Raw genomic sequence first — 23,882 nt, forward strand, 5'->3', positions numbered from 1 at the left:
AATGTGTTCAATAGGATCTTTAGGGCAGAGAGAATTAAGGAAATTGATTATGATTTCATCTTCTTTTCCTAAGGCTTCTTTATGGGCAAGACAAGCTTCGGGGCAAGGAGAAGAATTTCTCATTAATGCATCATCTCTAGTGGGAATTTTGTTGAAGTCAAAAGAGGAAATGCCATCACTAGGAAATGTAGGGACAATACCATATTCTTGTACAAAATGATACTCATGAGGGGAGTGTTCTTTAGGAGGGAGATGCACATCTTTCTCCAAAGATTCATGATTAGGAAGGAGATCTTTGAAAGAAGTGCTCATAACCTCTTGTTGCACTAACATGCACCCATTGGTAAGACCAAATTTAGGAGAAGATAAGTCAATGCCCATCAATACATTTTCACTAGAGGCATCATGTAAAGAAGGTAAAGTAACACTAAGAAAGGTGTTTATGATATCATCTTCTTCCTCTAAGATAGCTAGATGGGAAGGGCACATTTTAGGAGAATTGTCAAGATCACTCTTCAAATCTTCATCCTTAGAGAATAGGAGAGTTTTGAAGGGGTTGGTAACAAATTTTTTAGGCACTAAAATGTTGTCATAGATAGGAGGAGGTTCTTTAAGAGATGGAAAAATTGAAACAAGGGAAGCTAACCCATTATCACATTTATGAAATGAATGCATCATGACAACAATTTTCCTCTTTCAAATGACAACATATGCAAGATAGAAGGAAATGTTCAATTTTAACCAATGCAAGTACTCTAAATATTGATTTAGGAAATTAAATTTATGAGTGAAATATGTTCCTAAATAAGATCTGAAATTAATGATCCAAATTAAGCTATTCACAAGTTCAATTTTGAAAAAAAAGGGTTCTAGCAAAAATTAACCTCTAATTTTTTTAAATTTGCAAGAAATTGAAACTTGTAAATGTAAATTTGAATTTTAAATAGCAAGGACACTCATATATGAGAACATAAATAAGAATTAAAGAATATTGGAGTCACGTCACATTCACCAAAATGTAGAGGGGAAAAAGCGACACCGGGTGACTAGAACCTAATCCCACTTTAGCGAACACATTGGGAATACAAAAGAGCCTATGGAGATAGCTCAATTTGGCTACTTCTTGTGAGAAAGAGAGAGCCAAGGATTATATCTTATGGTTTCTATTCCTCTTGTTGTAAATGAAGATAAGATATGAAAGATTGATGAACTAGACTAGGAGATGAACAATGAAGTGTATATAAACTGAAATTGAAGAAACTTGCAGATCTAAAACTGAGATACTGAAAGAAGAGAAGGGGGAGGAATTTGGATGTGTACCTGATGTTGGAAAAATGACACAAACTGACCAGGACAAGGGTGCCACGACACTGTCCCTGAGAACCTAACAAAAAGCTACAACTGAAAGGCTAAAATCTAAAGGTCCTGAACTTGCAACCTGCCAAAAATCACTTGAAAGTGGGGGGACCAAGGTGCCATGCTCCTATCCTAGGAATATTCAGGGTGCCATGCCCCTGTCTTTGACAATTTTGAGCAATTCTGAGACTTCTGGGCAGCGCCTATGTCTTTTCTTTAGATGAAAGTCCTTCGGGGTACCTGTTTTTACACCTGCAACTGAAAAGAGAGGGTTTGGGTGGCTATATAGGGTTTTACCTCAGTCAAAACCCTGTGTTGGTGATTTCTACCTCCACAAATAGTCGATAATGTACTGAAAATGTATTTGATAGAACCTTGTGTGTATGCAAGATCCTAAAATGAATGCAAACAATCTAGAGCAACCCTAAAGAGTAAACCCTAAAATGTTTGTAATTGACAAAGTAAATGCTCTAAATCAATGATGAAAAGTGATCTAAACCATGAATTTAAATATGTAAATTTATTTAATGAAGCTCATACAAAGACATGAAAATAACATGAAACCATACCCAACCCCTAAGGGAGGGGTACAAGCCAATCGTCAGTCGGCGATCTCCTATTATTCTTCAATGTCTTCAAGGCTCCTAATTGATGATTAATGCTTGATGAATATTGTTGAATTTTGTTTAAGACTCCACGTAGGCTTCTCTTTCACTACATAGAAGGCTCCTTGTGCTCCAAAAACCCGCTCTTAGATTCTTAGATCCGATAGATAGATGCCTTCAAATGAAGAAAGAGAACTCTTATGTATGAAACCGTAGATCTTAATTTCATCTTTAGGCCAACTTAGAGATTGAATTTCCCACCAATTTCTTGGGGTTAGGAATTATAATATCATAGGATTATGCTCCCGAAATTTCAGGAAAAAAGTCGGGGACCATGTGCACTTTGCACATGGTTCGACCAAATTTTCACCAAATTTTTAGGGTTGTTAGATATGATGATATTAGAGAGAATCCCAAAGTTACAACTGATTTTGAGATGTTTTGATATGCAAAATCGGGCCTTAAAGGTCGAAGGACATAGTTAGGGTTTATGATTTAATGATTTATAGGAGGAATAAAATAAAAAGGGGCACACTTAGGGTAAAGGGCCCAATTTTATGATGTGGGGAGTGATGAAATATGACTATAGATTAAATTAAATTAATTAATTAAATGCTTAAAGGGAAATTACAATGCAATATGCAAACACACTAAGGCAGGTGCTAAACCAAGTATGAAATTGTACCACCCTAGCAAACAGAGGTGGACCGGGTGAGGAGAGAGGTTGATGCTTTGAGGGAGGACCGTTAGACTGTCATTACGAAGAGGGATGATCTATAGAGGGACAAGGATGAGACAAAGTAGCTACTGGAGGAGGTGAGGAGTGGGGAGGCTATCTCACAGCTGAGGGGGGAGATAGAGAGGATGGATGATGAGTTGGATTCACTCTGCTCCCGACTAAGCAAGGAAGAGGTATATGCTACTAGGCTAAGGACTAAGAGGGACATTGTCCGATAGTTTCTAGCTCCTGGTGGATGGACACCCCTCCTGACAAAGATCTCAATAGCAAGGCAACAGGCGGAGTGGGTGGAGAGAGAGATCCAGTATTACAGGGATCTGCACCATCAAGTCATTCTTAGAGATCAACGAGCACCCATATATGAAAAGAGTACTCGATCCCACATGACCTAGAGCCGTTAGTCAGGTGCCTCCATGGGGATGAGGGCACCACGACCACCAGGTGGACCCTCAGGTTCAGGAGCAAGGGGAGGCGACAAAGAGAGCACATGCTAGTGCATATGTGACATATATTTGACCCTTCGGGGACGTACTATTATATCATGATTAGACACATTCATTTTTTTTGAGATATATATGAGACATGATTTTGGGCGGCTTATGCATGTGTACTTATTTTTATGGACTATCCATGGACTTTGATTATTATTTACATGATATGGGTGATGATTTATGATTTTATGATATGCATGTGTTCTGACCTATTTGTGATGCAGGGTGGATGAATGACATATATGCATATGTATATGATGTTCCTAACATGTTTGTGGATGTAGGATGGATGTTTATGATGTATGCCTATATGATGTTTTGGTCTATCATGTTATGACGATACTTATCTTAGGATGTATGATTATGTTTTGATGATTGTGCAATATGATTATTGATGATGAATGTAATACAAATGGATGTCTTATATGTATGAAATATATGTACGATGTATGTGATGTAATGGATGCATTATGCAAATATGATGTAATGAAATGATACTACATATGAATATGCAACAAATGGAATTAACGTACCTAATAATGAAATGCACTCAAAATGATAAGTGAATTAATGCAACTACAATTAATGTGATTAACATAATGCACCTAAATAATGTAAATGCAATTACTATTATGAATACATCTAAATGAATGTAAGTGATAATATAATGCCCTGTAATGCAACGAGAATCCTTAATCAACCACTAATATTACATACATAGTAGACTGAAAGTGTGTTGAACTTGTTCTCGACTAACTTACCCAAAATGGGATTATTTTCAAATGTTTTATATTGAATAGTGTGATTATTAATGATTGCAAAAATAAAGGAGGCCAATCAATGACTCACTATTCCTATGAGATATGAACCTACAATAATCATGCAATTTTAAAAAATGTAAAAAAATGCCACTATATAAAAATTATAATGCAGCTATATGCAAGTGAGACAATTTTTTTAAATTTGTCAACCATGATACAATGATACAGGAATAGATAGAAGAAATAGGCAAGGTGAATAAATTGAGGTCTCAAAAATGCAAGGGGACAAGGGGGGAAATGAAATGAGTGGAATGGGGAGGGATTTTGTTGTTATGTATATGTAGAGAGAAAACCTAGTTTTGATTTTGCCAAGGATAGTCTACACCGCTGATTATAGGAATCGGGATGTCATGAGGATCCAAGGTGTGGACTAACTCTCATACAATAGGTATCCTTTGCACACAACCGTGTAAACACCATATAGATGTAGATATAGGGCTGTAGGTTCGTACGAGAGAAACCATCAAACATGCCATACGACAAAAACATGCCCCAGTATACATCCATCCAAAACATACCAAGATATAAAGTGTTCCCAGTAGTTGTAGATAGGAGTAGTCATAGGACATAATGATGCAAATCAAAGAAACATACCAAATCATGCAAACAAGATGCACATGGCCAACTGACATATCTTGCCAAGAGTAGGACTGAGGACTATGGATAAACTATCGGACATGGGAATGATGCATCCCAACGGCCAGGATTAACTGATAGGACTGAGTAGGCAACAAAGCAGATGGTATGGACACATGCATGTAGATGTGGTACTAACTACGAAGATTTGATTAGGCTCTTGCGGATGAGTGATTGGATGATGCACAAGTCATGAATAAGTTTAGTTTGATGGGGTAAGCTGGGAGATCAGGGGAAAGCTCAGTGTGATGGGATGAAAGTTCAGTGTGATGGGATGATCTTTATTCATAGTTCGGATAAAGACTCATCATCTCTCAAAGGTAGGGGATTTACAGGGTCAGCGGATCAATTTTCCTAATGAAGATACAATAACCTTGATATTCGTCGATGAGGTGTTCGATGGTTTATGCGATGGCATGGATTGAAGAATGAAGGAGAAAACTAGCTACAAGGAAGCAGGGAGGGGGGGGGGAGGGGGGATTTGCAACTTGGAATAAGATAATGTCTTTCATAGTGTACAAGAAGGCGCTTGGGAAATGGAGTGGGTGATCAAAATGGGGACTCATCTTGCACAAATGCTCTTATTTGGTAAGTAAAGTTGTACAATCCTCATCATTGTAGAGCAAAGGAAATGCACAAGACATTAAAATATCTGAATATTATGGAAGAAGGTATGCGATGGTATGGAGCAGAATTTTATCGTGAACACTATAAAAGTGGCATAAGCTATGGGACAACTCAAGGGGATGAAGATTTCTATAAGTCTCAGCCCTTAAAAAGCCAGTTTGTCTGAGAAAACGATGGATCTAGCTTATTTACCTTGATTCCTGAAGCCAGGTTTTCACCAAGGCACTTGCCCATAATTCCACAAATTGGTTTTCACTGATGGACGAATTGATTTTTCTTTTTTTCATTTTTGTATTTTATTGATAATATGATTTTTCCTTGATTTTTGAGAAACTAGCGACCTCTGAGGAATATGCATAAAATCTCTCCAGGTGCATGATGTTAATAGGCTCATCCAAGGGTTCTCCTTCGGGAGTAGGTAACTGATAGGCACTTGATCCATACTTTGCAGTGATCACATATGGTCCAAGACAATTAGGCTCAAATTTGTCTTTCCTTTCATGGTCCTGTAGGTTTCTTTGATTTTCCATAAGCACGAGATCAACAACGTCAAATTCCTAGGTTCAAACCTTCTTGTTATAGCTCAACCGTAGATGGTTTTGACATACCCAGAGGTGATTTAGGGCCTTGAGATGCCTTCAATCCAGCAGTTCAAGCTCTTGCAATCTGGCAATTCTGTATTCTTCCTCAGGGATAATGTTCTGTAGTGATACCCTAAGTGATGGGATCTCAATCTCAAGGGGAAGGATGACTTCAGAACCAAAGACTAAGGAATATGGAGTGGCTCCTATGGGTGTTTGGATGCTTGTGCGGTAGGCCCAGAGGGTGGGATGAAGTTGCAAGTGCCAATCGTGGCCAACTTCATTGACTATCTTCTTGAGGATTTTGATAAGGGTTTTATTCGAAGCCTTAGCTTGACCGTTACCTTGCGGGTAATATGGAGTGGAAAAGTAGTGTTGGATGGAGTATCTCTAGCAAAGTTCCTTGACATCCTGGTTCTTGAAAGGTCTACCATTATCCGTAATGATTACATTAATAATTCCATATCGGCAGATGAGATAATTTAGGATGAACTTAGAAATTTGTTTACCAGTTGTGAAAGTGAGGGGAATGGCTTCCACCCACTTAGTGAAGTACTCAGTGGCGGTTATTATGAACTTGTGACCATTGGATGAGGTGGGGTGTATTTTCCCTATGAGATCAAGACCCCATTGTGAGAAGAGCCATAGTGTGATGAACGGTTGTAGATTTTGAGAAGGGGCATGAATTTTGTCGTTGTGTTTTTGACAAGGGACACATTTCTTCACATAATGGTATGTGTCTTCTTCTATTGTAGGCCAATAGTATCCTATGCACAAGATCTTCTTAGCCAATGTAAGGCCACTTGAGTGTGCTCCACAAATACCTTTGTGCACTTCACATAGTGCCCATTCAACCTCCTCTTTGTCTGAACACCTTAGGAGGGATCCATCAAAATGCCTTCGAAAGAAGGTGTCACCGAGGATAGTGGAGCGGATGGAACTACAGATGAAGGTTTGTTGTTGGGTTTTAGTGAGGTGTGGGTAAATGATGTTGTCTTGAAGGTAGGCAAAGGTATCTTGGGGGAGTTAGAACCAACGTGGACACACACCATTTCAGACTTAGGGACATTGTATGCCGGAATTAGGAGCTACTCAACCAATAATTCACACTTTTGACTATTTTTTGACATCTGGAGGAGGGAACCGATTGTAGCCATAGCATCAACAACATGATTGTTCATTCTAGGAATCTGATGAAATCGGATAAGAGAAATGCTTCTTGAGGTCTTCTACCATGCTACACTAGAGGAGTAACTTATCATCTTTTATTTGATACTCATCATTTACTTGTTTTATGACAAGTTGGGAGTCACTGAAAACCTATAACTTAGTTATCTTCCATTGGATGGCAAGGTGGAGGCCAGTGATTAAAGCTTCATACTCTGCAATGTTGATGGTATATGTAAAGGAAATCTTAGATGAATTTGGGATACAATCTCCTTGAGGTATCACGAGCAAGATACCTACCCTCGAACCATTGTGTGTGCAAGAGCCATCAAAGTACAACTGTCATTTTGAAGATCTGGTGACAGTCATAATGACATCATCTGGAAACACTATTATAAGGGGGTAATCACCTTGAAGAAGAGAGTCAGTCAATTGACCTGCTATAACTTGTCCTTTGATTGCTTTTTGTTTCATGTACTCAATATCAAATTCACATAATAACATGACCCATTTTGCGGTTCTTCCAGTGAGAGCATCTTTAGATAACAAGTACTTGAGGAGGTCATTTTTGGTGATCAACTTAGTCTTATTATTGAGCATGTAGTGTCTTAGCTTATGTGTGCTGAAGACCAATGCAAGGAAATCTCTTTCTATGGGGGTATAATTGAGCTCATACCCTACAATTGTACAACTAATGTAGTAGATTGCGTGCTCTTTGTCTTGGTCATTTTTTTGTGCTAGTAATGCCCCCAGTGCCACTATAGTTGCTGATATGTATAGAAGAAGTGGTTGTTCTGGAATAGGAGGCATCAAGACTGGAGGAGAAGCTATATATTCTTTGAGCTTATCAAAGGCATTTTTGTAGAGACAATCCCACTTGAATTTAGTATCTTTTCTCAAAAGATGTGCAAATGGGTGACACTTATCTGCCAACTGTGTAATGAATCTGCAGATAGACTATAGTTTCCCTTGTAGGCTGCGCAACTGTTTGAGTGTCTTAGAGGGTGGCATTTCCATTATATCTTTCACTTTTGCTAGATCTACCTCAATTCCTCTGCGAGATAGTATGAACCCCAAGAGATTTCTTGATGTGACTCCAAAGACACATTTCTTAGGATTTAGACATAGCTTATATTTCTCAAGTCTCTCAAAGATCTACCTTAGGATTGGGATGTGCTCATCTCTTGTTTTTTATTTGCCTATGAGATCATCCACACAATCTTCCATTATTTTGTGCAAGAGATCATAAAAAATTGTGGCCATTTCTCTTTGATAGGTTGCTCTTGCATTCTTGAGTCCAAAGGGAATGAATTGATAACAAAATGTGCCCTAAGGTGTTGTGAATGTTGTCTTGTGTTGATCTTCTTCTATAATTCGGATCTTGTTATAACTGAATAATCCATCCATGAGGGAAAGCATTTCGTGGCCCACTCTTGAGTCCATAATCATGTCAATGTTGGGCAAGGGAAAGTCATCTTTAGGGCATGCTTTGATCAAATCTCTAAAGTCCATCCAAATTTTGATGCCCCCAGTAGGATTGCCAACAAGCACAATGTTGGAGACCCATTCAGGATAATCAATGGGTTTAATGAAACTAACATCCAATATTTTATGCAATTTTGCTTTGACTGGGAGAGAAATATGAGGATACATCTTATGTAGCTTTTGTTTGACTGGTTTGGCATCTGGTCAGACAACAAGATTATGTACTACCAAGTTGGGATCAAGGCTTGGCATATCAACATACAACCAAACAAAATTGATTTTTGTTTCATCTAAAAAGCTCATGAAGTTTTGTCTTTCTTGATATATTAAAGACTTGGCTATGAGCATGTTCTTCAAAGTGTCTTTTGTACCCAAATTGATTGTGTATGTCTCCTCAATGAGCAAAGGTGATTTTTCTTGATGTGTGGGAACCATGGTAGGGAGGTCAAGTCCCTTGTCTTCTAGCACTTGATCCAAGTTTTCACTAGAAGATGCGTCATTTATTTTTTACTTTTTTCGTGTCCACAAGTGCCTCAGAGAGGTTTTCACCAGGGGACTTCTGATTTTTCTTTTTATTTTCATTGTTGCGACTGAGGGAGTTGACCTAACTACCAAAGTAGGCTTCTGGATGAAATTGAATCCCATTGACAAATGTGTGATTTTCAAGGTCTTGCATGTTAAGTAATGCTAGGAGGGCATCATCATCAACACAAATGTCTAAGGTAGGTTATCCTCATTGGCCCCGGTCAATAAGTTTAGGGTACACAAATTTAAGCTCAGATGGATTGGGAGGGGTGAGAGGGGTGATAGTGTTTACATGAGCATCTTGAAATATATCGTCAAGATATTCAAAAGGCATTTCATGGAATTCCTCTTCATCAGAATCTTTGACTTTAGTAGGAGGATCTGGCTGGGCACCAACGATAGTGATCTTAATTATAGGAGAAAAACTCAAGCCTCTATTGTACTTATAGGAGACCAGAGAGATGGGTACTTTTCTGCCTTTTTCTTTTGGTCAAGACCATGTCCTTTCTAACCCATCTTATCTACCATGGTGGATGCTTCTGGATACTTCAATTTAGGGATGTTTATTGGTTCTTCATCTTCCTCTCGATACAACCAAGAGGTGACGTCGGTTTCCAAACTTTCTTCATCAAGTGGGCCCCATTGCTGAAAGGTGGTTTCCTTGCATTTTATAGTGGGTTTGGTTTGCTTCTTGATTTCTTTTGGCTTGCCATATGTCTTCGGAGAAGGCAAGAGTTGACCCACGTAGAGGGCATTTTGAAGAGTATATTATCCACAATTATTATCAATGATTTTAACCTTGACCTTGGGTTGAGATGAAGTGGAAGAAACATTTGAGGGATCAGATGGGGGTGGGGGAGCGAGTGAATTTAGGAGACAACGATAGGGGTGCTTCCCTTCAAGAAGTTTGCAATATTGGAAGGGTTGCGGGTCAGCGTGGATGGTGATTTTTCTACCATTGAATGGGAATTTAAGGCATTGGTGATAGGTGGATGGGACATCTTGAATGGAGTGGATCCACAAATGGCCAAGAAGGATGTTATTTGGGAGGTCAAGATCCAAAACCTGGCATGTTGTTTCTATAGTAGTAGCACTCACTTGAAGAGGCAATGTGATTTTACCTTTTGAAACCCTTTCTGCTTCATCATAGGCTTTGATTGTGATCTTTTCAGATGAGTTGACCAAGTCCTCAAAGATTCCTAGTTGTTTGATTAACTTATATGTACATAGATTTAAACCAGATCCACCGTCTACAAGGACTCTACTGACTTTGTCTTTTTGTATGATAGCCTTAATGTACAGGGGCTTATTGTGAGATAGGCCATCAACCGGTGCACCTTTTAATGTGAACACAAGGTGATGTTGTGCAACGAGGTTTCCTATGAGGGTGTGGAATTGGGTTGCATTGATATTATAAAAAATGCGGGATTCTAGGAGGCTTTCTCAAGGATCTCTTTGTGGACGAGGGATGTTTTGAGGAGCTCAAGTATGGAGGTATGTGCAGGAGTTTTCTTGAGATGATCAAGGATATCATATCAGTGGGTGGATGACATGGGAGGTTGTAGGGGAGGGGGAGGAGCTCCCTGGGTGGTTACTCTTCCTCTGTGGGTGGTCACATTGCAATCATTTGAGGGTACAACACCTTGAATGACTATTTGGGTTTGAGAGGCTTGACTGGATGATTACGGGGGAGGGACACCTTGGATGGTAACCCTAGGTCTATGAGGGGTGGGAGAGGGATCGACTCCTTGGATTGTGATGGTATTAACATGGATATCAATGAGTTCTATGCGACCTAATAGGGATTCAAAGCCAGAGACATAATTAGTATAATCATAATTGACAGTGTGAGATGATGAGGCCTTGTCCTTACCATACTTAGGAAACGGGTCCTAGTACATCTTGAGTTTATCATTGGAATTACTAGGTTTAGGACCTACTACTTCAATGTCTCTCTTATCAATTAGGTCATGAATGTAGTTCTTGAGTTTCATACACTTTTGTGTATCATGGCCATTGACGCGGTGATAATCACAATATTCATTCTCATTGTACCACTAGGTTGATTGGGGTCAAAAGGATGGTTTATCAAAAAGACAATTGCGCTAGCCTGGACAAGCTTTTGGAAGATGACCTCTATAGGCTCACAAAGAGGAGTGTACTCACATTGGGATTGGTTGTTGGAATGGCGAGGTCATCCTCTGATGGATGGATTATTGCGAGGTTGCGATTGATTGGATTGATTATGAGGATTGGATTGATTGTTGAAGAAATTGTTGGTGGTAGTGAGTTTGGATGGGGTCGCGACAATTTGGACATGTTTGGCATCGATGACTCCATCATTGACCACGTTCTTGTTCTTAGACCAAAACTTTGGCTTGTCATTGTAAGATGACCCTTGGTTAGTTTTATAATAGTATTTTAGTGTTCCTTCTTCCAAAAGAACACGTTCCAAGGATAGACCTTTTTTGGATATCTCATTGAAGGTACTCAAGTATTGACAAGTCAATGGTTTAGATAATTCAGTTACCAAGTTATGCTAGAATAGCTCAACTTGATGAGGTTCCTGGTATGTCCCACGAGAATTTCTTAATGAGATGTCACCATCTTTGGAGGAAGTTGGCGAAAGTTTCTCCAGGCCTTTGCTTGGTATTGCATGTCCATCACAGAAGTGTTATTCTCAATATTGTAGGCATAGTGAGACACAATTTTTTCTACCAGGTCTAGGAAAGATGTAATGGAGCCATGGGGTAGGGCAGAAAACCAAGCGAGGGCATCCCTGCCAAGACTTTTTGGAAAAATCCTTCTAAGGTATAGGTCACTATAGGAGACCTCTTGACACAAAATGTGAAATTCACGCACCTGGTCTCTAGGGTCACCCTTGCCTTTGTATTTTTCAAATGTAGGCATTTCGAACCCAAGTGGGTAGGGTGTGATAGAAATGGATGGGTCATAGGGACAATGACATATTTCCTCGAAGGTGTAAGGTCTTTTGTTTGTCCCATTATTAAAGTTTTTGATAAGGTCCTTCATGTCCTGAATTTGTTTTTATAAGGTCAGGTTGTTGATTAGGGACATTAGGGACATAGTGACATGTGTTAGATCTCGAGATTTGATGAGATGAAGATGGAATACCACCACCATGAATATATTGTTATGAGGAAGAAACAGGTCATGAGGAGATGATAGGTTGTGATGTAATGGAAGGTTGCGATGTGACCCGTGGATAGTGCTAACATGAGGCAAACTTGTGTTAATGTAATTGAGAGAATTATAAAGAGGAGTGGTCGACCTAGGAGGTTGGGACATGGTTGGATTAGACGATATTTGAGGTACAAAATTAGAGGTATAGAAGTTGGAGGTGCGCAAACTACTGGTGTAGATGGAGGATGTTGTCAATGTCAATTTGATGAACATGGTCACCTTCTGGAGGTCTATCAAGGGTATACCAGTCAAATCCTAGGGGAAGTCATTCCCCTTGGGTGATGAAATGAGCTACAAGCCCATTAGCATTATGTTTAAAAAATTTCTCCATCATGTCTTGATTGTAAGGATCAACGAGAAAGGATTGGACACATGGAGAAAGGTCAGGTTGATCAACAAGTTGTTCCTCTTGATGTGGGAGGTCTTGATTGTAGAGGATACTAGTATCGAGCATTCCATAGTCTTCGACTGCCATTTTTTTCCTTTTAAGAGTGAGTCAAGACCATGCACGAATAACCTTAGAGATTATTTAGATGAAAGTTTAATGATAGGACTTAGCAAATTTTGATTTGATGGTGACAGATTTAGATGGTCTTTGGATTGGGACAAGATTGATTTGATTAAGATTATACCTTAGTCCTTGGATTAGGATTTAGGGTGAGGGATTGATGATGTTAACCATAAGATAGGTGACAACCAAGCTAGGTAAAATTTAGACCCTATGATATTGATCAAGTCCTCTCCTACTTAGGGTAGACTAATGTCCCTAAGAAAAATAAGACAAAAGATAGGGGTTTGGATCAACCCACAAAGATTAGACAAAACTACTTAGGGAAGATTCTTTCCCAAGCACAAAGGTTAATTTGATTGATTGATTAAGGATGAGGGTCTAAATCAAACTTTGACAAGGAATTAACCTTAGGATGAGATTGATTGATTGATTGATTTTGGGATGATAGGATTCGATTGATTGGATTAGAGGTTTGATTAAAGTTGGATCATTTGATTAAGGGTTCTAAGTCCTTAAAAATGGAATAATAAAAAATATGAACAAGGATGATGATGATTATGGAAGAAAGATGTCAAGGTTACCCTAGATAGAAGATGACTCAATATGTGATTGGTTGAGAAGGCAAATAAGACAAATTGATATGACCTCCCCTATTGATTGATTGTGAAAGGCCTGACCTCTGTTGGAAAGCACATTCTCTTAGAGATTCCTAATCAAACTCGTTGTTGTGACCATGGAGATAGTTGCGGAAATGTTGCAAGAAGGTCCTATGTTTCAACAAGAGTTTTCAATTGATATACAAGAATTTATGACACTTAAGGAGTTGTTTCAAACTAGAATTATTTTTCTTGACTTGACGATGGGTTGACCTTTTAGGATGTTTGGTTGACGTGGGCATGAAGGGAATTTCAAAATTTTCACGAAAAGTTGGTCAAAGTGGGAAGGTGTTTGAAAGAATGGAAAGTGTTTATGAAATGGGTATTTGTCAACTACTCTTGGCAAGAACAAATCAAGCAAAGTATACACATTGGCCAAGTGCAACGCTTGATAATAAGTGTGTAAGTGATGGGGGGGCTAGATTAGCCCAAACAGATTTTACTATTTTTAAACAAAATGAAGACACACTTTAAGACATACAACCTAAGGTTGGAAAGTGGAAACCATTTGATGCGGTCCCCACAATAAAATACCTCCAACAAGCAAACAGATAGAGATTCTAGTAGCACTGGCTCCACTCCATGACACTCACTTCTCTGGCATACCAGATTCTCTTACCCCAAAGATCTGAAGATCTATGATATGGGGAATTCCTATCTCATCTTGATGTGGTACATGGGGGGTATCTACAGGGTACGATCCGCACTCCCTGAACCATCAAACATGGGATTTGGGCTACTAAAACAAATGTTTTTAGTATAATTTTTGAGGGACCACCAATCCATTGACGGATTCTTGAAGAAAGCCACTTAAGGTTGAGATTATCAGTGTAGGAAAGGCCCCCTCATACATCAAATTCACTCAACACTACAGCTGCCTGACCAACTTATTTATATAGCAGCCTGGAAAAACTTGCTCGAGATCGTGCCGCGAGAGTCGATATCCCTGACATGTCCCAATTCGAAGTACCTTTGTGGGGTAATGAAATACCCAATCAAGAATACCCCTCACCACAAAATAAAGGACCGTGTTGTTGATCTCTTTTTCTCTTACACCCAAGATCCACGAAGGCGAGAGGAGAGGATACTCAAGCGCAATAGTGGGTCCACCCAACAGATGTGCAAGCGCACAAATTAAGAAAAACACTCATGTATTTTAATCCCACATGCAAGGTTATCTAATCTATAATGAGAGAAAACAAACTAAACTAGTGGTAAAAAGTATTCTTTGACAAGCGGGACTGCATAAAAACAGTTAGTAGTCTGAAATCAGCCTTGGACAATTGAAAAATACCTGCAGAAACTGAAAATGAGATTAGTAAGTAAAAAACCCTAAGGCCTCAAAACAAACATTGAACGTCTGTGCACATGTTAAATGCCTACATAGACCTTGAAACAAGTCTTCCTAGAAATAGAAAGTAGAACAAACGGGAAAAAAATTAAAATTTAAAAATTTGAATCTGATTATTAAAATACTATGAGTGCAGATGTCATTCTAAAGAACATACATAATTCTAAAGCATAGATGTTAGGCATCTGCACTGATGTAAAAAATCTAGAAGGACAGACAAGATTAGCCAAAAAATTGAAAATTTAAATTTAAATATAGGTAGGCTTTTTCAGGTTTGATGCAAAGCCTTGAGAGGGTTTAGTAAGACAAGACAATATTTGGACACAACTTCCCAAACCTGATTGGGTACACTTCGATCAAACTCTCAACAGACCATAGACCCCTCACAAGGCTCTAAACATCAGTGATGACATACCAAGTATGATAGACAACTCATCATGCAATACATGATAACTCAATGATGAACGGATAGTACCAAACCGGTATTGAGAGGGGGGGTGAATCAGTACAGACAAAAACACAATCCTAAACCGGTTTGTCAACAGACTCTGTGCTTTGGCAGATAAACAGTAACACCGGTCTTAAATAGAGTTCAACCGGCAAAACCCAGAATAACTGAGACAAGCATAAACCGGTTGACACTTATCTTTTCATACAATCTAATACTTCATTCCATTTCACCCTAGTGCATGAACATGTAATCTATCATCAAAGATATATAAACAGCTAGATCAACATGTTTTACCTTCAAACACAGATCACTCAAACCATCACATGAATAACACCACACATGACACACAGATTTTTCATGTGGAAACCCAACTGGGAAAAACCACGATGGGGATGAATACCCACAAGCTATTTTTGAACTCTTTAGAAGTCCACTCTATTAGGAGCCTTGTTTGGTTAAAGACTGATACAATAGTTTCTGTTAGGAACCGATCTTGTTAGGGATCACCCGGTTAAGGGATGGCTAGAATACTCGGTTAAGGGTTAAACCTTGTTAAAGGTTACCTTGTTAGAGGATTTCAAGAACTCAATGGTTTTGAGTCACCCTGTTAAAGGATTTACAGTAAGCCGGTTAAAGATACCTTGTTAAGGGATTTACCAACTGTTGAAGTGGTTAGAGATAAACAGGTATTACAATGATTTGGTAACAACACTCAATGCCAATGCAGATCCGCTTTAGCTCCTCTTCACCTTCTGCACTTACACTCTGCAGGTATCACTTCTCTCTTCTGGTCTGGAAAGAATCACATATCTCTTCACTTGGATACTCACACACAACTTTTGTCAACAACCTCAGAAAGAAACACAACATCGACCTTATAGGGAACATATAGGTCAGTAGCATAAACCCTAAACCCTAAACCTGTTAGGTTAATCAATTCAAATGGTTCAATCCTAACCATTGAGCACATTGCATTAAATGCAACAGTCTTGAACCAATCTCAAGACGTTCTCCATCGTTCATTTTCCATCAATTTCATGGCGGCTGATAACCCATCACGTGTTATCACCATTTATAGACTTCGCACATTCCCGAGGTAGATAGGGGAAATCTCCTTCATGCAAGATCCTTCATGCGCACAAGACTGACATGGCAACACAATTTGTTCTTCGTTACAATGCTAACTCATCACACAAAGTCAATGATTGAGTCACACAGGCTTGAAGTACTTCAATCGGAAACCCTGAAGTTGAGACTACCAATTAGTAGTCATACAAAGCTTCCATGTACTGGTTCCCATAACCACATGCCGATTCACCTTGAACAACCACACCGCTTCACTTTGGCACATATACCGGTTCACAATGTTATACCGGTTCTCACATATACCGGTTCTTGGTAACATACCGGTTCTCTCTTCTTCAACATATTGACATCAATGACAACATACCATGTCATCATGTCCTCATACCGGTTCACATAATGCCAACAATACGAAGCCTAATCCCCTCTAGGATTCAATACTCAATCATAAGACAAACTTGAGTATGATGTGGAATACCTTGGGTGGAAATCCAATAACCTTGGAACATATTGTAAATGACCTTTTTAAACCCCAAATAGGTATGGTTTGGTCACAACATCCAGTCTAGAGTTTGACACAATGAAAACTACACTTTGGTCGAGTAGCCCTTCAACATTGGACAACACTAATATACACAACCACAAGGAATATGGACACCCCTTTCACTCATGAATTAAATTATTGAAAAAGGTCTAATACATGCCACAAATACAACCTTTGATGCTTTGGATTGCCCTTGAAAATCAATGCTGACCTACTAGCTCTAAAGCCCCAATTAGGTCTTTTTTACAAAGGAACTACCCTACAAATTGGTCAAACAAACAAGCCACCACTTGGAAAAATTTCTATCAACCTCCAATCCACAAAATCCACCACTATTTGGGGTCCAACCCTCTTCAATTCTTCCTAGTCCTAAAAACTCAATCAAACCGTTAACTTGTCACATGGAGATGCTAGGTTAAAAACTCTTAGTTTTTCCTCCATCCTTCACAACCATCTTTGAAACCTCAAAAATCCTATGATACACTTGTAGACTTGAAATTTCCCAAAATATTTTGGTTTTTGGCTTAGGGAATGTCAAGTTAAGGCTTCATTTATTCAAAACCCTAGGTTTGGAGGGTTTCCTGACCCGACATGAGAAAATTATGTAGATATCTCTCCCTACTGCACTAAAACACCTCAAACCAATTGGACATGGAATAAAAGTCACTGTTCTAACATTCGAAGTACATCTTAGGCCATAATCAATCTGTACAAAAGAGAATTAAATGACTGTTACGCGTTTATGCAATAATATTAAAGGAAAACATGGATGCTTGTATTGCAAATTCTTCAAAAATGTCTCAATAATCATTGCCCCAGTCAGAGAGATGCTTATATAAACCAATTACAAGTTACCAATTGATCTTAACCACCTTTTGAACCATATTGCCATTGGAAGACAAATTTTGCAAAAGTTGTCAAAAAAAAATGCAAAAGTTGTCATGCACTTTTTGCAACATTGATAACATTGTACTCTTAACCTATCAAACTCACCTAGACACATGTAAATCATGACAAATAGGCCACAAATGGCTCAAATATGAAAAATACATTGATCTCACCCAATTTTGCACACTTGGGTGACCATTGACCACTAGTTGACCAAATAGGTCCTGATAGGTTACAAAGCACAAAATAGCATGAATGCCTTACATCATTGTCAAAACATCATGAAATGGTCCAATAGGACCTTATTACATCACAAAAACATGAAACAACACAAAAAAAAGGCTATGATCATCTTGAGCCTCTAGGTGCTCCTGCACCATACTCCAGATTAGCAACAAAAGTACCATGCTTCAAAATATCTTCTTCACTCATCCATGTGGCATCTTTAGCAAGCAGACCACTCCATTTGATAAGGCACTCCTTGTAGGTCTTCTTTCTAGTCTTCTTGACCACCTTGGTGTCCAACATGCTCTCCAACTTCAAGGGTTGGCTAGATGGTAGATCCTTAACCCAACCTTCAGCTCCTTCTAATTGCAAATCTGCATCTCAACTTGCAACATTATCACCTTTATAAGGAAAAAAATATGAAACATTAAAGATTGGAGATATGGCTAAGCCTTGAGGGAGTTCAATATCATAGGCATTATGACCAGATTTATGTACAATCCAACAAGGACCAATCTTCTTCATGATCAACTTGGTTGGCTACCCCTTTGGAAGTCTCTCTTTCTTCAAGTGTGCCATCATCAATTCCCCTACCTTATACTGCACATCTCTCTTCCTCTCATTGGATTTCTCCTTGTACATTTATGTGTTCTTTTGAATAGTTTCTCTCACTCTATCATGATCAATGCAAAGTCTTCTCCTTGAGCACTCCTTCTTTCTAATCCTTGTAGATCCCTTAGTTCAAGAATATCTCTTGGATGAATCTCATAGACAACCTCAAAAGGACTCCTCCTAGTGATTCTATTAGTAGAGTCATTATAAGCAAACTCATCTTGAGGGATGATCATATCCCATGCCTCATCATTCTGCTTTGTAAGACACCTAAGAAGATTTCCCAATGACCTATTCACCACCTCAGTTTGGCTATCATTCTGAGGGTGATAGGTTGATGTAAAAGATAATTGAGTTCCCAACTTCTTCCATAAAGTATGCCAAAAGTGGCCCACAAACTTAGAGTCTCTGTCAGTCACAATGTTAAGAGGTAAACCATGTATTCTAATAATTTCTTTCAAGAATAAGCCAACAATATGGGAAGCATCATTAGTACATTTACATGGAAAAAAGTGAGCCATCTTACTAAACCTATCCACCACAACAAATATGCTATCAAAACCCCTTTGAGTCCAAGGAAGACCCAAACCAAAATCCATACTAATACTCTCCCATGGCCTATTAGGAATAGGGAGTGGTTGATATAAGCCTACATTTGATGATGTTCCCTTAGTCCTTTGGCATATGTTGTAACCTTCAACAAATTTTCTAACATCTGATTGTAACTTTGGCCAAAAGTAGAGCCTCTTCACTTGTTCTAGTGTTTTATCAAGCCCAAAGTGGCCCCCCAAACTACCACAATGCTTTTCTTTTTATAATGTTCTCCCTCATGGAGCATCCAGGGATACACAATTGGCTCCCTTTGAACAACAACCCTTGGTGCAACAAAAACTCAAAAAAATCAGAATGATAAGAGAGTGAAAGTTGAGTGCAAACCTCATATATCTCCTTGAAATCTTTATCATCCTTTTACATTTTCTCGAGGGAATAAATCCCCACACTTTGCAACTGAATTTCTTGCACCATGCATACCCTCCTAATCAATGCATCCATCACTTTATTGGTCTGCCCCTTCTTGTGTTTGATGGTAAATGTGTAGGCTTGAAGATGTTCAACCCATTTCATATGCTTGTGATTAATCTTCTCATGTCCAATTAGAAAACTGAGAGCATGATTGTCAGTATAAACAATGAATTCTTTAGGCAAAAGATAATGCCTCCATTTCTTCAAGGCTTGTACCATTGCATACAACTCCAAATCATATGTAGAGTACTTTCTTTTAGCATCATCAATTTTCTCACTAAAGAAAGCCACCAGTCTGCCTTCTTGACTCAAGACAACCCCTATGGCAATATTACTAGCATCACACTCCACTGTGAACAACTTGTTAAAATTAGGCAAAACAAGAATGGGCTGCTGTGCTACTATCTTTTTTAGATATTCAAAAGATTCATTTGCTTCATTTGACCAAGAAAACTTACACTTTTGTCCTCCTTTGATTGTGTCTAGGATAGGTGCACATATATGACTGAAATTTTTGATGAATTTCCTATAGAATGTTGCCAAACCATGGAAGCTTCTCACATCACCTACTATCTTAGGTGTTGGCCATGATAAGATAGCCTCCACCTTTGTTGGATCCATCTTCAAATCACCCTTGGAAATCACAAAGACAAGGTAGACATGTTATTCCTTCATGAAAACACTCTTTTCCATATTGATCATCAACTTTTCATCATGAAACTTCTTCAAAATGAGGTTCAAGTGCTCCAAATGCTCCTCCTTTGTTCTACTAAACATAAGTATATCATGAAGAGAAACCACAACAAATTTACCAATGAAGTCTTTCAATACCTCATTCATGAGGCACATAAATGTTCTTGGGGAATTGGATAGCCCAAATGGAATCACCATCCACTCATAGAGACCTTCATTTGTTTTGAAGGCAGTCTTTCATTCATCTCCTTGCCTTATCCTGATTTGGTGGTACCCACTCTTGAGATCAATCTTGGAGTAATAACAAGCCCCTCCCAAACAATCCATTAGGTCTTCAATTGTAGGCATAGGAAACCTATATCTTATAGTAATCCTATTGATGGCCCTAGAATCATTACAAAGTATCCATTTACCATCCTTTTTAGGTGCTAGGACTATTGGGACAACACATGGACTAAGACTCTTCCTCACCAAACCCTTATCCAACAATTCTTGTACTTTCTTGGCAATCTCCTCATTCTGAGATGGATTCATCTTATAGGTTGGTTTGTTTGGTTATGTAGACCTTGGTATGAAGTCAATCTGATGGCTTATGTCCCTAATAGGTGGAAATGCATTAGGCATATCCTCCACCATGATAGCCTTGTATTTTTCCAACAAATGCTGCACCTCCTTGGGAACTTCTCCCACATCGTGGTCATGCAAATCAGGACTATTTTTGGGCTTCAAAATCAGAGCATACTCGGGGTTTCCTTCCTCCTTTAGGATGTCTAAAAACTCTTTCCCACTCAATAACATGACACTTGACCCAATGTGTTTATCTACACTCTCATTTGGTAAAGGATCCATCTTGTATTTTCTTCCATTTTTGGTTATGAGAAAGGAGTTTGTTTTCTAGTCATGTTGGGATTATACACCATATTGCCATAGACACCTTAGCAACAAGTGGCAAGAATCCATGGGGATTACATCACATAGTATTCTATCCTTATACTCCCTTATCTCAAACTCTACCCAATATTGTTCATCCACTAAGACTTGTTGCCCCTTGTTCAACCATGACACCTTGTAGGGGTTAGCATGAGGTAATCTTTTCAATTTTAATTTGTCTACCATTTCTATGGAAACCAAATTCTCAGTGGAACCTGAATCAACTATTACCTTACATATCTTACCATAGGCCTTGCATGTGGTTCTGAATAATGTCTTACTCTGAGGGGGTTCTTTCATTTGAGGCACCTTCAACATGGTTATCCTCATCATCAAGCTTTCTCCATCATGGGTCGGGGCTGAACTTTCAATTGGGGAATTGACACTGTGGCAATCATCTTCTTGAATCAATTGGTTCCTTCTCTCTCCTCCATGAGAGTTTGAGGCTTTCTCAAGACACTTGCTTGCAGTGTACCCTATTTGGTTGTAGTTGAAGAATATACTTGTGAAGACACTAGAACCTCTTCCTGGTCCTCCAAACCTACCCCTCCCATTGGGTCTCCTTCCTCTAAAGCCTCCTCTTGAGCCCGAGTCTCCACTCTATTATTGTTGGCTAGACTCACCTTGGGGTTTTTGAGATTAACCTCTTCCCCCAAAATTTCCTTTTCCTCTAAAGTTCTTGCCTTCTCTTCCCCTACCATACTGTTCACCTTTCCTTCTTAGCTTATCTTCCGCCCTCAAAGCCATTTGAAAGCATTCATCTACTTTCTTAGGAGTCATAAGACTCATCTCATCTTGAATGTTGAATTTTAATCATCCCACTATAAAATAAATGTGTTTTTGATGAAAATCAAAGCAATGACAGTGCTTGGGAACAGCTCTCCTCCATACCTTCGGGTATATCAAACCTTAGTTTTCAAGGCTGGGAGACCTCTTAATTGAGTTTATACCCCGATGCGCTGAACGGATCCCTTACTAGTGCCGATTAAAATAGAAGCTACCCGATTCACCTCCAAAAGGGTGATAATCTTTGTGCAAGAGAGATAGTAACTCTCCCAAGACACTTGCCATATCGTGCCCCCATTAGCGTTTGGAGTCAGATAATACGACATTGAGAATCCATTGCGTGAGACTCAGTGGCTGTATTCTGATTAGCTATTGGGTGTGTACCTAAGTCAGCAAGCAAAGGTTTTCATTCTCAGCCAACTTCCTTAGGGTTTAGCTTGATTGAGAGTCATTTATCACATCATGTGTTTGCTATGTATTCATCCCTAAATTGAAAAATCAGACACTTAAAACTGGAAAAACAAAGTAAAACATCAAAATTCAGTGATCAAAACTCAAACAAGCAAACAATTTTTACCACTATTCAAATACCTGTCGTACGAGTTAGAAGTCTCTGTCGTATTTCTTGATCCTTTATCGAACAGGTCAGGATTCTTTGTCGTACTGCTTGATCTTCTGTTGTACGAGTCAAGGTTCTATGTCGTACGAAACATTGCTTTACACATGAAGTCACTAGTCTGTCATTCTATTTTGTATCTTGTGTCATCCTAAGTTGAATCTTATATCGTACGAAACTTTGCATCTGTCAGTCCAGAACTATGTCTTACATGCCTATTTCAGACTTGTCATTTCTGCCTAATCAATTTGCAGTAAGCATAAAAACCTGTTATCTGTCAATCCATGCTTAGATTGTCTACTTGGTTCACTTGGTCAAGTTATCATCCGTCAAAATCAAACTCTAGAAGATAAACACCCCAAGATTTTCAATTGCTTACCCCCAACAAGTTCAAAATCTAAACATCTCAAAATGCATTATCACCCTCTTTGATAAACTGATCATTCAAACATAGTTTCTCATCAGGATCAATCATCCTTTATCACAAAACTGAAACGTTTGGTCAGGATAACCTTGTCCCACATCGTAGGATATATCTTTCCTACTGGACTTGGTTCTTATCAACCATCACCATTGCACTCTTAAACTGAAGATCAAAAAACTTGCAAACCTTTAAACACTTGAATTCTCTTTAAGTGTCATATCACTCTATTGCCTTGAAATTGACAATTGATCACTTACCCAAAACAATATTTTGGACAATCAAATCCTAGCACAATATCAAACACAATGCCCATTTTAACAAGAGAGCAGAGACATAAGATCACTGAAACATTTGAAATAACTAAAAATCATATCGACATGACATACCAAAGCAAAACACAAGAAGAAAACATAACAAACCAACATATCAGAGAAATCAAACAAGTTCAAAATAAAAATTCAACTATGTTAAAACCTCACAAGGATTTAAATACAATCAAAAGAAAGGTGGCTCTTTTATGCATCTCTTAAAGAGATCCCTAAAGGATTTGGCTAAAGAAGATCAAAATCATGCACCTATATCTAACAATGATCCATCCATCCATAAGCAAATCGATGCTCCAAAGGAATCTATTCCTACACCTCTTGAAAGCTTGCAAGAATCTTCCATAGCATCATCACCAAAGAATACATCCAAAGCTGAAGTTTCCCAAGGGATATCCATAATTGCCATCAAGCCCATTTCAGAGGATCCTATTCAAAGCTCATATCCAAGCATTAATTCATTTCAAAATCCCCATAGTACTTCCTTGTAAATTGAAGTCCTCATTCATAGAATGCTTGTTAAACGTGT

The sequence above is a fragment of the Cryptomeria japonica genome, chromosome 7, assembly GCF_030272615.1.
Source record: "Cryptomeria japonica chromosome 7, Sugi_1.0, whole genome shotgun sequence".
In the NCBI taxonomy this organism is placed as follows: domain Eukaryota; kingdom Viridiplantae; phylum Streptophyta; class Pinopsida; order Cupressales; family Cupressaceae; genus Cryptomeria; species Cryptomeria japonica.